Source organism: Perca flavescens, chromosome 7, assembly GCF_004354835.1.
Source record: "Perca flavescens isolate YP-PL-M2 chromosome 7, PFLA_1.0, whole genome shotgun sequence".
Lineage (NCBI taxonomy): Eukaryota > Metazoa > Chordata > Actinopteri > Perciformes > Percidae > Perca > Perca flavescens.
This window is the reverse complement of record NC_041337.1, coordinates 32198088-32213944: the sequence shown is the minus strand read 5'-3', so window position 1 is coordinate 32213944 and position 15857 is coordinate 32198088.

The following is a 15857-nucleotide window of genomic DNA, read 5'->3' as shown; positions in this document are numbered from 1 at the left end:
TCGGTGGGCCTAAACAATTTTATGCACAAGTGACTATGAAAGAAGACACCTGACGTCTTCATTTAATATTGATCCAATCAGTGGTGTTCGGATTTTAAAAACACGAGTTGTAGTAAAGTGCTAACTATTGGAAAGGAAGAGTTTTTTTTTTCTTTCATGATGAGATAAATGTGACCGAGTTGTCTGTAAAATAGCTGCAGTCCGATAAGAAATATACGAGCAATAACTAACCAATAACCTGACGTTGTCAAAAGGTGCCAGTGGAAATGATTTAGGGGATTTAGATATGAAGGGACGATAGCTCGGGATAATGGGCGAGTCATTGTGCCGCAGCTATAAGGGAAATGCTCGCTCACAGAAAGAGATACACACACATGCATTGTGTAACCAGGGCTGGAAATGCAGTACTGATAACGTAACGTTACTGTTAATTTCGTTTTCAAAAGTTTTTATATCAAAAATATGGGATTCGTTCAACCAAATTGCCCCAAAAAATAACACGGATGGTTCCACCAAACAGGAATACATTGTGTGAATATCCATCAATAGTCTGCGTTCCTCGAATTAATCAAAGTAATTCATATTTTCTTTTTTTTTTACTCAAATATTGGGGGAAATTACATAGCCTATAAATGAGTTTATATTGGCCATCAATTCCAAAAATAAGTGTAAAACAAGTGGTAATAAGTTAGAATGAAGTTGGCTAAAAGGATGATGTAAGATGATGTAAGGCCTTCTTCATTGGCCATGTTGTGCGTGTGGGCACATTTTTTTCTTCCACTTTTCTCTTTCGTGCTCATCTTTGGAGAATAAGTTGATGACGAGCAGAGAGAGACGTGCCACAGGAGGGAGACAATTGGGTGATCTTTATTATTATTATTTTTTTACTTTATGCTTTATAAACAGACCATAACAAGACAACACAAGGGTTAACAGGGAATAGTTTACATGAAGCAAAGGCCCTGGATACGACATTTAGACCTGCATGTTGGGAATATGCAGACTTAGGAAAATGAAAGTGAACTGTTGACTGAATAGAAAAACAAATATGAAAAGCAAATTCATTCTACGATAACATTTCATATATCGACACGTGAAAATCAATCGTAGCAGAAAATGTAAAGACGACCAACGACAACAGCATAGGCCTACATGTTCAGCCTATTTTTCTTTCCTTTGTTATTTAGTTTGATGTAGGCCTATTTGTTTCTGTATGTATTGCTTGTTCATGTTTAAATATGTTCATATGTATGCGCCAAACCGAAGCAAATTCATAGTAAGTACCTGGCAATACATCGTTTCTGATTCTGATCCTGTCTTTTACAACTGAGCCGAGCAAAGCATAGCCTATATATATATATATATATATATATATATATATATATATATATATATATATATATATATATAAATCAGAAATCAGAATCAGAAAAGGGTTCGTAAGTGACACGTACAAGGGATTTGCCTCGGTGGTTTCTGCGTATTTAAACAAAGAAACGTAATGAACAAGTAATAAACAGGAACAGCAACTGACGCTCCTTTAGGGAAATGTGACCCATGTAAATGTTTTTAGGGCAGATATATATAGCCTATTATTGGGACACTTTCTGCGAGCTTTCCTTCGATTGATCTTTCATTTAGAAACGCTTCTCAAGCCTTTCAACCGACTAATAACATTATAAGGTGTGACACTGTGTCTGCCTGGAGTCCATTCATTAATCCTTCCGTTCCGTTAGTTTCTCCTTCACCAGGGATGAGTGGAGTCTGTCTGTCTGCTTCCCTTCTCCCTCCGATGGCCCAACACTTGATGTTGATTTGTGAAACGGCTTCGCACCAAACGCCTAGTGCCGCCTGCAGAGATGTAGTTATCATTTGTAGCATTTTTTTAACTTATTTATTTATTAAAGGCTTTAGTCATAGCTGGGAATCACTATGTGGCCCGTTGGGTAACGAAGGCCTTGTTAGTTTAGGAGCTATTTAAATATGAATCTGTGATTCCTAAAGAGAAACGTGTGCCATTGTTTTTGTAATCAGCCGGCATTTTAGATGACTTTATAAAACACATCTTATTCCGTTTTCATTTTCTAATATTGGATTTTATTTGTTGCATGAATGTAAAACTAAAGGTTAGCCTATTGGCTTTGAATCAAGAATCTAATTTCAATGGATGACATCATTGCTCTCTTGTTTTAAAAGTCTTATGTATATATCTATCTATTTTGTTTTTAATACATATACAGTATATATATATATATATATATATATATATATATATATATATATATATATATATATATATATATATATATATTAGGGCTGTCAATCGATTAAAAAAATTAACTAATTAATTGCACAATTTGCTGTAATTAATCACTTTTTTAAATTGAGACTGAAGCTTGTAATAATGGATATTTAAATGCTAAATCACTTAACTTTGCAAATATGAAGAGAAAAACAAACAAGGAAAGGTTCTGCTAAGTTCAGAATGTTTAATATCTTTCAGAACAACAGCAGCAACAATTTGGCTTATTTAGTCCTGCTGAAGGCTGCTGAAACTGCTAGAAACTGTCCGACTTGAGAGCAGATTTTTGTCACCGTCCCCGGCTGCTGTCGCCTGCTCTCGTCTACTTTACAGGCGAGGCGCAGTTCATCTCCAACGAGCCGAGAGTTCAGTCGGCGGCAGGGCCCTCGGGACTCACCCGGAAATGGCGAGCAGAATGAGGTGACGTGACTAGTCTCTCAAAATCTGACGAAAATCTTCTAAACTGACCTTTGTTGATCTGAAATGAAGACAGATTCAGCAACTACACGGCCTATTTCTCGCTTAAAATGTTTTCAGAAACATGTTTCAGTGAACTATTTTAGTACAATATGAGATCGTATTCTGAACGGCCGCCATGACAATCTGGCTCAAAACAAACCCATGTGATGCGTTCGTCCAATCAACTGCCGGTTTTCATTACTTGGGCAACAATACAGAGTTGCGCCGCCTGCTGTTATGTAGACGTATTACGCCGCCACATGAAGTAAACAAACACAGCTGCGTTAATTTTGTTAATTTTTTTTAACGAGTTAAATATTAAAAAATGAACGCAAAAATTAACGCGTTAATTTTGACAGCCCTAATATAAAATTAACGCGTTAATTTTTATATATATATATATATATATATATATATATATATATATATGATATATTTATGGACCTAGAGCTGCAGCAGCCAAGAAAACATCTTCTGAAATAACAAGAATCTGTATCAGGTAGTCTAACTCCTGTGTTGTTGAGATGAAATTAGCTTCATTATCTTCTATCTTACTGTTACCGTTAAACCTGCCAACCAGAGCATGTGAGCGGAGCACAAGCCGGATGATTTTGGATGGAATGCAGAGAGAAATTTTTTTAAATGTTCGAGCGTCGACTTATCTCCTAGCCTACTGCAGCGCAGTACATGCAGATGAATGGCGCCCGACAGGGTGCAAACTACGGGGGAGCTAGGGGGAGCTCGGCTCCCCTTAATAAGACATGGGCTCCCCTGAACACGTGATTTGTGAAATTTTGGGGGGTCTCAAAATGTTTTGACAATGTGTCATTTTGACGTGCAATTTCAGTTTTGTGTAATGTGATTGTGGATTATTATGTGTATTATTGTAAAAATATCATTCATTTATGTGGGCGATTTAAACCTAATTCCCTTCCATAAAGATAACTATACATGCTGTTCTTTTCATGAGCACCGAGGCGTGGTGGCGCTGCGGTGCAAATTCAACTCATGTTTAGTACTTGTTAACTCAAAGATTAGCAGAAAAAATGTAAAAATTGGAGGCCATTAATCGGTGCGCAAAGTCCTTGAAAACTATTCTGCAGTGAGCATCGTATAGCCATGGCAAAAAGAAAACAAAGCAGTTTAATTAATTTTGGACCGATTGACCTGCTGCAAGCCCTGTTAGCACACATCCCACCGGGGTGACAATGCAAGAAGAAGCTGAAGAAATAATGTCCTCTCTGGCTGAAGATGGAGGTTGTAACAGCTCATCAGAGGCCGGTCACGATCCTAACCTCTCTGGCTCCTCTCTCCCGTTAAATTGGAACAGCCAGCATTGAAGAGACTGAAAGAGCCGATATACATGGCTGTTTGTTAAGGATAGAAGCTTGGGGTGCATCGCTTAGGCCTAATCGAACGGAGGAATTATGGTATTCTTCGGTAGCCTGAGTAACTTTAACCGTTGTTCATGTGAAATCTCAAAGACAGCCTGATGCTTTGTTTATAGACTATTTGTGGCTGGCTGTTTGTAATTTGACCTATCAATTCCTGTCGATAAAGTATAATAGGGTAAATCCTGTATAGTGCACACACTTGTAGCTGTTATGTATCTTTGTAAGGCATTATAAGTCGCAAGTGCACAACCACCCCCTCCCCCACTTTGGGGGCAATTTAGTTAAAAGAAACCTAACCTAAAGTCTAATAGACTAACGTGATCAAAAACATCTTGGGAATTGGTCCAGTATTGAGCGAGAACCCAGTGACCGGCAGGCGCGAACCGAGCGGCAATGTAATGGGGCAATTGTGCACCCTCGATTTTTGTCCACTGAAAGCTTTTTGTTTTTGCCGCTGAAAGGCTCAGATTGTTACTTAAAGTGTCTGACAGCATTATCGATCTCGCGAGGTGACTTCTTGTCCGAAGACAGCGGTGCGGAGAGTGGAGCGTGAGTCGGGTGAAAGGCGTTCCGGTAGGTTGTTGTTTTGGAGTAAATTATAGGCTTGGGTTATCTAAAAGATGTCCAGTGCCGTGGCTCAATACTTAGGCTTAGTGATTTCAACAATGTGGATGGGGTTATTATAATTCAAAAAATATGGGACCGATTTCAAAGATTTTTGGTCACATCAGTCTACTAGACACGAAAGCATGAGGAAATGGGGTTCATGTTAAAAAAAAAATATTAAATTACCGCCGCTTGTTGCCGGGAAACCTCACATTCACCACCAGAAAGTCACTGCTCTTGGCCAGGAAGTAGTCCAGAATATAAGTAATATAAATTGTTGTTTCTACAGTTCAGTTGGATTAATCGGATAAAATATGTAAGGGTTAATGGCTGACCAGGTGTCCATTATCAGGAAATAATGGATGACGGGGAGGCCAGAACTCTCCGTCGCGCAGCAGAGTCCATTAATTACCTGATAAAGGGCACTAACCCGCTTACACCATGGTCACTTGCCAAAGATTAGTTTTTATTAAAAGACCATTATTATACATTTTTAATGCGTTTAAAGTTTTTCAACAATAACTCCAACACTGGTAACACCTGTGGGTTTCAAGGGCGTAACTTTGGGTTCAACATTGGCGGGGTTGAGATCTCCACTTTTGAGCAAAATTGAAATTTTTAACGTCAAATGCTTCATTCTTTGCTTTCTGGTCAATTATTCTGCATATATTTACGGTGCAAATGTCTTTATTTATCTTAAGGATATTATAATAGTTTTTTTGGGGGGTTGCACTGGCCAGTTTTAATTATTCCATCCCCCCCTGTAAATTATGCCTATGGGTTTGACTAATACCTGGAATAAGCATTCCCATCCCATAAGGTTGTTACACAATGCAAGTGTTGTACACTGCTCCAGCAAATAGGAAGGACCTTAGATACAACTTAGCAACTGGACATGTCTCCACATGACAGTGGGATCAATCAATTCATTTGACTGGATAAATGACAACATAATAACATGACACTACAAAAATTTAGCTAAAAACACAAGGAATACAAGGGAATAAAACCATGATCAAATGCGTATTGGCTTGCCCTCATAGGACCATAGGTCCTCCATTATAATACAAGGGATTTGAATTGATTTCTTTTAACAATTTGCGTGTCTTCTCCAACCATAAAAACTCCACAGGCCGTAACCCAAATCTTTCACCCTTGAGAAAAAGCCAACGAGATGGTTTAGCACATGGAGTAATTCTCATCTCTCAGTACGGGAGTCAGATTGCGACTTTATGAATGAGGTGATCGGTGAGGGCCCTGCTACGCCACAGCCTCATTTACTCGGTCCATCACGCCGCTGTGTGTTGGGATGGGGGTGGGGTGGGGGGGTTGGGGTGCCACTATAACAGCTCCCTCCGGTCAGTCTGTGGTTATGTCAATAAAAACCTGGACCCGCAATGCGGCGCATTCCTGTGGCGGCCGCATATCTGCTGTTTATGTCAGTTTTTGGTAATGTTACTGTGGACTCCCTGATAGGCCGATCCACCAGGGAGGACAGAAATGCCTTTTAACTTTGATCACCCTCTAAATGCAACTACTGTCCTTTACGGCTGCATTCTACTGGAATGGAATTTCAGCCTCTATCTTCATTTTACATACACATGCCTGCAAGATAAGTTAGGAATTTCCCAAAGGTATTTATTGACTGAGAGAAACAGACTGAAGTTGTGTGTGTGTGTGTGTGTGTGTGTGTGTTTCTGTTGGTCTTGTTTTGGAGGCATTTTTCTCAAATTTCCTGTCAGTGGTGCAAATTGATGCTATGATCACTCCGGATAACATCTTCATTCATCACTGAGAAAGTGTTATCAACTCAAACCCCCAAAAAAAAAAAAAAAAAAAAAAAAAACACAATGAACAGTTAGCAAAGACATGTTGAAATTGCTCTGATAGTACTGGTATTAGAAGAAAGTAAACAAAGGAGCAGACAGCTCAGAGAGGAGTGAAGCTCAGACACCAGTTATCGTTACGGCTACGACTGATTTCAACTCAACAGGAGGCAGATCTCCGCTGCATTTCTCCTCTTAGCTTGATGGCAGATGACTGTGTTCCCATAAGTAGGGAGTACAAAACTGAGTGATGTGTAGAGGTTGTCTTTCTGGTCTGGAGCGACAGCAGAAAGTGATGTGTGATTGCAATCAGTCTGCTCTGTGTGTGTGTGTGTGTGTGTGTGTGTGTCTTTGTGTGCGGGCGCTCTGTTAAAGTACAGGGACCAGAGTAAACAAACGCATGTATGAATAGTACATATTTTGTTTATGTGTCATGCCACTAAGTGGCCCATCCCACACGGAATTACATGACACCAGTACAAAAAGACATCTACTAGCTTCCGGTCCAATGTCCATACACAGCATAAGGCCTACAGTATACTCCACCTTGCACAAAATAAAGAGAAAAAAAAAACATACTACAACAGCCACAACACCATAGTGTAAGGGATACATTGTCCAACTAGAACTAAACATTTCATACATAACACAAAACTACAGCCACAAAACAAAAAAAAAAGTAGATATATAAATCACTTTCAGACGAATCAAATGTTTTATGTTCAAATAACCATCACTAACATATATATATATATATATCCCGCCTCATCTCTTTTACTTCAACTTTGTTAACCCTCTGAGGCATTTTCACATATCTTCAATTTACCTTTTTAAGGGCATTTGCATGTAACTGATCTCCAAATGTGTTTCATATCAAAGTGTTCAGGACAAACTCAGCTTTCAGTATAGTGACGCCTAAATTTTTTTCAAGTTGGCGCTAAAGCTGAAACGTTGATGTTGGCTTTCTGAAATTTCCTCAAATCTCTTTTAGAAAACAAACCTTAACTTATGATGTGTTGCACGAATTCTTTCTAAATGGGTTTACAAAAGTCTTTAGGTTATATATGATGAAAATAGTAAATAAAAATGTCTGAAATGAAATTTCATCATATCGCTTTTTGAGTAGGAGTTTTGTCAAACATCATTTGGGACGCGTCAGTGCGTCTTTTGTCCTCAGAGGGTTAAATAATTGCAATCTTTAGTCCTGATAATATGGACAATACAAAGGAAAATGAACTTGATTTTTGAATTTCATTGACAAATTTAGTCCACAAAATATGAGCGTTCTGCTGCGATGAAAGTTAAGATTAGGCACCAAAACGACAAGTTAAGATTAGGAAAAAGATCTTGGTTTGGATTAACCCCCCCCGCCAACACCCCCTCCCCTTATGTCATATATCTGGTCTACGCTGTGGTCACATCATCCCAAAAATGTTAACTTTCTCCTCTTCTCGTACAACTCTTTATAATAATGTTTTTTATCTAGTTATATATATTTTAGTCTACGCATTCTTATGTACATTTGTGTTTTGTTGTCTTTTTCAATTGCACTGCAAGTGTCTGGTGGAGCACAGTTGTTGTAATTACGCAAGGAACTATGACAATAAAAATGAATCTGAAATCTGAACTCACCCTCGGGAGACTTGTCCCAGAAACACACAGGGAGCAGATAGAGGGGGGGGGGGTGAAAGGACTCGGAGGGCTGGAACACGCCCCTGGTGCTCTGCTCGCTGGGGAATGTGAAGTAGGAGTCAGGCTAATCTCCAGCACCCACAAGAGACTGGCTCCTGTCTGCCTGGCTGCCACTTCCCTATCTGTGTGTTTCATTTCAGCCTGTCAGGCCCTATCTGGGCTGCTAGTGCTGCTGCTGCTGCTGCTGCTGCCGCCGCAGGGGTGTAGGCCCAGGGACGGCAGGGCCAACAGAATATACACTCACATATAGTAGGACTGGGAATACTTAACCCTTGTGTTGTCCTCGGGTCATATTTGACCCGTTTTCAAAGATTTTTTTGTATCAGAAATATGGGTTTCTATCAGGGGTGATTCTAGGATCAAAGCTTTAGGGGTGCCTGGCACCCTTTTAATGTAATTTGTTTTAAACCTTATTCTACTTGGCTAACTGTGTTTTTTAACATCATTTTGGACCATCATGATAGGGGAAACACTGAATTATGTAACTAAAAGGACAACTAACAACATTAATGCTGAGCCAGAGGGCCATTGCTACACAGGTGAGGTGGTATTACAAGGGAAATCAGGTATTTATCTATGGATAAGCAGACATTTCCAATATTAATAACTTTTTTAGAATAATGGCTGACAAACACTATTTTCAAAAGAAAAATGGCTCAGAATTTTTTTTTTTATGATCTGGCCCAGAGATCTTCAACAGGGGGTCCAGAACTTCTAGGGGGTCCTCAGAGTTACTGCAGGGGTGGGGGTGGGGGGGCACCAAAATATTGTTAATTTTAAGTTTTTTCCAAAGTTAAAACGTCTCAACAAGAATCCAAGATATTATTAGCAAATATAAATTAGCCTATTAGTGAAATTTTTTTTATTATTATTATTATTATTATTATTATTATTATTATTATTATTATTATTTATTATTATCAGTATTGATAGGCTTACTGGACTATAGGTAAGGTAAGGTAGTCTCTAAGGTAGCCATTCACAGATGCAGTTCATCCTAAGGATTCACTGTGCCACATGTATGTTTAACATAAACACGTGATTGTAAGCCCAGTTTATTATGCAACTTAATTTTATACAATATATGCAGTAGGGGGTCCCTGATCCGTCTCTCTTTCAGTTAAGGGGTCCTTGGCTTAAAAAACGTTGAGACCCTTTGATATAGGCATCTAGATTCTGGGTTTAGTTTCACGATGCTGTGATATTTCTAGAACAGAACTCCTTAGCTCACAATAGATTAACAATTCTTTTATTTTTGCAATAATTTTATAGGGGTGCTGGGATCAAGTTTAGGGGTACTTCAGCACCCCGAAAAAAGGGCTAAAATCGCCCCTGGTTTCTTTAAACCCAATACCCAAAAATAACATACATGGATGTTGTATGGGTTTCAAATAACATACATCCATGCATCCATGTGATTCGCAGGTAAAATTAATGATTACTTTCATAAAATCTTGGATGTTCGCAGATAACAAGCCTAGCAGTTGTGCAATTTGATGATTTTGGAGTCTGTTCGGTGTGCTCTGTGCCATCGTCCGTTCGAGGGGCTGTCAGCCTTCATTTTGGACGATTAGACATGTATAATAATGTATATAATAACGTATAATCGGCGGGGCGGGCACTGCCGGCAGTCGGACTCAAATGACCCATCTGATTGGTGGAGTGCTAAGCTGGAAAAGGGGAGCGGAATGAGCGTGACTAGAGTCTCTCAAAATCTGACGAAAATCTTTTAAACTGACCTTTGTCAATCTGAAATGAAGACAGATTCAGCAACTGCACGGCCTATTTCTCTCTTAAAATGTTTTGAGAAACATGTTTCGGTGAACTATCTTAGTACAATATGAGATCGTATTCTGAACAAGCCACCATGAGGAAAAACCAGACCCACATGACGCGTTTGTCCAATCAGCTGCCGGTTTTTATTTTTGGGCGACAATACAGATTAGCGCCGCCTGCTGTTATGGAGATGTATTACGTCTGGTCGCTTTGGTGTGTTCCGAGGCACTTTTTGGACCAACTCAGGGAGACTGATCAGTCCGACTGCCTTTACTGCCGAGGGTCGACTGTCTGGTCAGCGTGTCTGCAGCTTTATGATATAAAGCAGGGGTCTTCAGTGTTTTTTAGGCCAACGAACCCTTAGCTGAAAGAGAGACCCCTTACTACACATGTTGTATACAATTTAGTTGCATATTAAACTGGACCTACAATAACGTGTAGGGCGGCCTAAAGCCTTTACACATGGGATACCTTTTTATGGTGCATGTAATGCTAAGTAAAAAAATTTTTAAATGTTGGCATATTCATATATTTATACATCATGTTTTTGATGAAATATGGCACACTAAATCCTTATTCTTAACTGTATCGTCAGTAAGCCAATCAACAATGCTGTGTACATAATTTTTTTTTAATCTTTACTAATAATATGTTGAATTCACGTTAATGTATATTTTCAGACATATTTTATATATATATAGAAAGCCTTCTAAGAAAATATTTTAGTAAACTGGACTGAGTCACCTCAAATTTTAGACACTCACAGGTAAAAGTAGCTGAAATTTGCTCCAGTGCATTTAAAAATACATAACTTGATCAACATTGTGTTATTCCAACGGCCCGCCTGCTCACTGCTCTCTCTGTGCCGAGTGTAGCTGTACCTTGTAATTGTTGAATCACTGTTACCTATCATTACTCTACTTAATCTCCTGCAGATTGAGCCTTTTTCTTTTTTCGACCAAACAATGATGAAGAGTTAAATAGGGTGTGAAACATCTTCCCCCACGGTCCCATAAAAGGCCAATTTACACAGATCATTTACCCGTGGTTCAATCGCACAACAAGGAGCATCGCGGCCAGCTGTCACACATGCTGCCGGCTGGCAAATATGCAGCCCTGGCAGTGGGAGGAGATTGTCTGTATGTGCATGTGTGTATGTGTGAGAAAGAGAGACCCAAGGGGGCTTTTCAGGGCTTGTGTGCATATGTGTTTGTGTGTTGCTGCTAATCATGCTATCTGCATGTGTCTGTGATGACTTTTATGTTCCGTGTTAGTGTTGGTTGTCTCCAGAATGACTCATTCACAGCGGGATTGATCCATGCAGGTTGTCTCCGTTCTCTCAAAGGTCAAAAAGCACAAGCCACAAAGACCCAGGCAGTGGTGATAATGTGTGTGTGTGTTTGTGTGTGCTGAAGGGCATGATTATTGACTTATGTGTATGTACAGATGATGAGCATGTGATCACTTGACCAGAAAATGCTGTCATAACATTTGTTTACTTATAAACGGTGAAGCGAATCAAACTTGTTCTGTTGAAATTCGAAGTGAGAGACTCGAGAAGAGCACAATTTGTGAGTTAAGGTTTTGAAAGATGAAATGACGTGGTCTTTCTATTACAAACAAAAACTTGAATTCAAAATTGAGACGCTCAATTTTGAATGCTTGCTCAATTCAATACAGGTTTTGCTGCTTATGCGGCTGATGCTGGCAATCTTTAAATAGATATTGCTGTGTATAGTCTGTGTAAAGGAGTGGACATAGCCACTGTGGCGTCACCCAATAGTTTTGGGGATGACCGTTTTGAAGCATTTTGGCCGTGACCATACTTGTTCGAGATGGTGGGGCTAAGTGACAAACAATAATGATCAGCCGATGATTGTCACACAAAGTGAGAGGGTCAAAGGTAACCCCGTGCGACTTGTCAATCACAAGGTAGCCACGATCTAAAGCATCCCCTGAAGACTAGAAACTAGCGATTGAGACCATGAACTCATTATGAAAATGTTTACTGAGGTAATAAATCAGGAGATAGGGTCATTTTTAAAATAAACTTTCTATACAATCAGATTTTTTTTTTTTTGCAACCAGTGGAGTCGCCCCCTGCTGGAAATGATATGGAATTCAGGTTTAAGGCACTTCCACGTTGGGTTCACTTTTCAAACCGTAAAGGTTGCCGCTTGTGTTTGGCTGACATTACTGAATCAGTTTGCTGACTTTACGTCTCTTCTCAACATTTGCTGCTCTTAAACTATGTTTTCATTTACTGTTATTTTGGATATTGCCAAACTAAAATTTTAAGGTCGATAAGCAGTCAAACACATTTGTCAGTTTAATACACTCAAGAGTTTTGCTGCTTTTAGGTCTGGTATGACCAGTGGCTTATCGTGGCTAATGTTCGCTAACTTTGGTTACATATTGCTCTGAGTTATTTCAATCAATATCAACAGGTACTATCTTTTACATTGGCATCTCAGGGTCTTTATCAGCATCTTAGATATGCATAGATTTTGCCTAATTGTCACTTATGGTTAATGGCTCAAGAATTTCTGACTTGTCTGCTACTGCTACATTTTAATATGAACATTATACTGTAATTCCACTTGTGGCAACAGCGTTTAGGGAAAGTTCTAGGCTCACTTTCAGATAAAAGTTGGATGAATGTAAACAATATTGTGATGTAATCCTGTACAGATAGAGATCCACTGAAAAGGGGCAAAGGGCGCATAATGCTAGCATGTTATAAATTAAAAAATAAAATAGAATTGTATTCAAAACCTATACTTCTGAACCCAAATGTACAGCTTTATCTTCAAAGTGATAGTTAACGGGATTCAATCAGTGAGGGTGTGAACTGATTGCCTATGACAGAGGAGCTATGTTGGATGGAGTTCACATCAGAGTCCACTAGTCCACCATCCACAATGTTTAGACATTGACCTCATAAGGAAACATGACAGGACTTACCCACTGTCTAATTATGTAAATAATAAACACATATTTTGCTTCACCAGAAAGAAAGGGAAGAATCTAAAGCAGAGATCTTCCACAGGGGTCCGGGAACCCTAGGGGGTCCTCAGGGTTACTCCAGGGGGGGGCTGCCAAATTATGGTATAATATATAATAATGTGTATTATTATTTGTATGTTTTGAAAATTTAAATGTCTTAACAGGAATCCAACATATTGATTGACACATTGATGATAGGCTTACTGGCCTAAAGGTAAGATAGTCTCTAATGTAGCCATCCACAGATACAGTTCATCCTTAAGATTCACTGTGCACGTATGCTTAACATTAAAACATGATTTATAAAATTTATTTTATTAGCTTAGAATTTTATGAACTAAAAAGTTATGGAAAAAGGCTTTAGGCCACCCACACATTACTGTAGGCTCAGTTTAATATGCAAGCTCATTTTATACAATATATGTCGTAGGGGGTCCCTGAGCCGTCTCTCACAGTTAAGGGGTCCTTGGCTTAAAAAACGTTGAAGACCCCTTATCTAAACGATACTCCATTAATTGATTTGTAACATGTTAATTACATACAAGACTTGAAACTCTTTTAAAACATCCAAATATCATGGTTGTATTGTTAGTGTTAAACCCCGTTCCTCCAAACCCCTGTTGCTGTTTTTTCTTTTGAAAAGCTGAAAGCATTACTTGATTTTTCAGTAGCTGAACTTTGCATTGAAAGCTTCCAATGGTTTCTCTTGTTTATAGTAATTACCTAGCTTTACAAGCTGTACACACATCATTGACATATAATCCCCCAATAAAGTTAACAGTTAGCAAACAGTTGCTTATTTACAGATATCCTTTAGAGTCTGCATGTAGTAGTCTGCAAGCAGTAGCTGGACCGCCGCGCTGTAGGATGATGTAGTATTAATAGTCCGTTCCTTTTGTACTCAAAAGTCAGATTTTCCGAGGTCAAAGTTGGAAACACGCCCCCTGACCAAGTTAAAAATCCAACATGGCTGCCCCGTGCATCAACAGTAGTGAAAGCTGTAGTAACATACAGTTATAAGCACTTCTGTCTTATTTGTGTCTCACTAAATCAGTTGTTTACACAATCCTGTCCAACTTCTATCTGTGGATGTTGTTTACGCTGTTTGTATGCAAAAAAACAGCGTAATGCGTTATCATTTGGTGTTGCTAAAAATGACTAATCTGGCCAGAGCTAACTCCACTATGAAAAATCAAACTTGTAAATTGAACGTATTCAACTCAGTTGTGTTGTCACTCCCAGATCCGGCTTTCGAGTTAAATGGAACGCACTATAAGAATGACAAAGGTTGCAAGTAGTATGAAAGACCGAAAATCCGTGTAAGGAGGCAGGTTGGGGTGATGGAAAGGTCAAATAACACAGGACTTTCAGCCAAGAGACCCGAGTTCATGTCCCGTTCTTGTCCCTCATGACACTAAAATGTACATTTTGTATCCCCACCCACGATCTTTTCCTAAACCTAACTTTATCGTTCTTGTGCAACATGTCAGTTAAACGTACATCTTTTTAATGACGCCAAATCGGTCCGGATCCAAACCGTCAAAAAGTGACGCCAAGAGTCCCGACCAAGTGCAAATTAGTTCCCGACCCGAGAGCCAAAACAACATGTGCTTCGGACAGGCTACAGTGTTGAAGCAGAATGGACAACAGCCCACACCTGTGGCCGGAAGTGGCTCACAGACAAACAGAGAGGCAGGGCCTCATGCCCAGGGTGTTCCTATCAGACCTGCTCTTATCTTGAGTAAATGCCACTCGGCACATTTGTCTGTCTCCGTGCCACCTGGAGAGCTGTTGGAATGCTCAGGTAAGCACTTTACCTGACTCACCTCGCTATAGCTCAAACTCCACACCTCCCCTTTCTCTTCCAACTCCAAGTAAGACTGAGGTTATCCTCAAACCTCCCACTTTTATTAATTCTTCCTCGTCTCCACTGCTAACCACTACACAAGTCTGCTATAATAGTGTTTCCCCTAGAATTTTATGGTACCCCCGCCAGGCCAGATCCCCTTTTTTTTTTAAGATAATTTTTTGGGCATTTTAGGCCTTTATTTGACAGGACAGCTGAAGTCTTGAAAGGGGAGAGAGAGGGGGAACAAACAACATGAAGCAAAGGGCTGCATGTAGGAATGAAAACTGCTGCCGCTGCTTCGAGGACTGTACATGGGGCGCACGTTCAACCAGGTGAGCCACCCAGGCGCCCCTGATTGAATTTGTTTTTAATGGCAAAATATAACGCCAACATCCATTGTGTTTGCTCTATATTCACTCTGCAGCGACGCACACCGCCGTGAGTCCATGAATGAGGCAACTCTCTGTGGTTAGTTCACGCCCGTAACAGCAGAACAGTCGACTGTGCCATCTTAAACTGCTAAATCACTTGGAACGTTGTCGATAGCCTGCCGGTTGCAAACAGGCCCGGTAGTGAACGGCACGCTAACGTGCTAACGGATTCGCCGTTTTTGTGTTTTGAGCTGAGCTGAACCAGAGAATATTCGATTAAAACAGATCGATGATGTGGTTTTGCCCTCACTGTTCCCCCGTGAAGTTTGCTGGATGTGATGTAAGCTGGGTCTGTAACACGTTCATTCACCAATCAGAAGCTTTAACCCACCCCCTGACTTTTGATGACTGAAGTTGACAGATATTTTTCTCCCTGCAGCAAGTTACGCTATGGATAAATAAAAGTATGAAAGTATAAATAAATAAATGAAAGAATAAATAAATAAATAATTAGGGAGCCTTGGTAGCTCACCTGTTACAGCGCGCGCCCATATATAGAGGTTTACTCCTCAACGC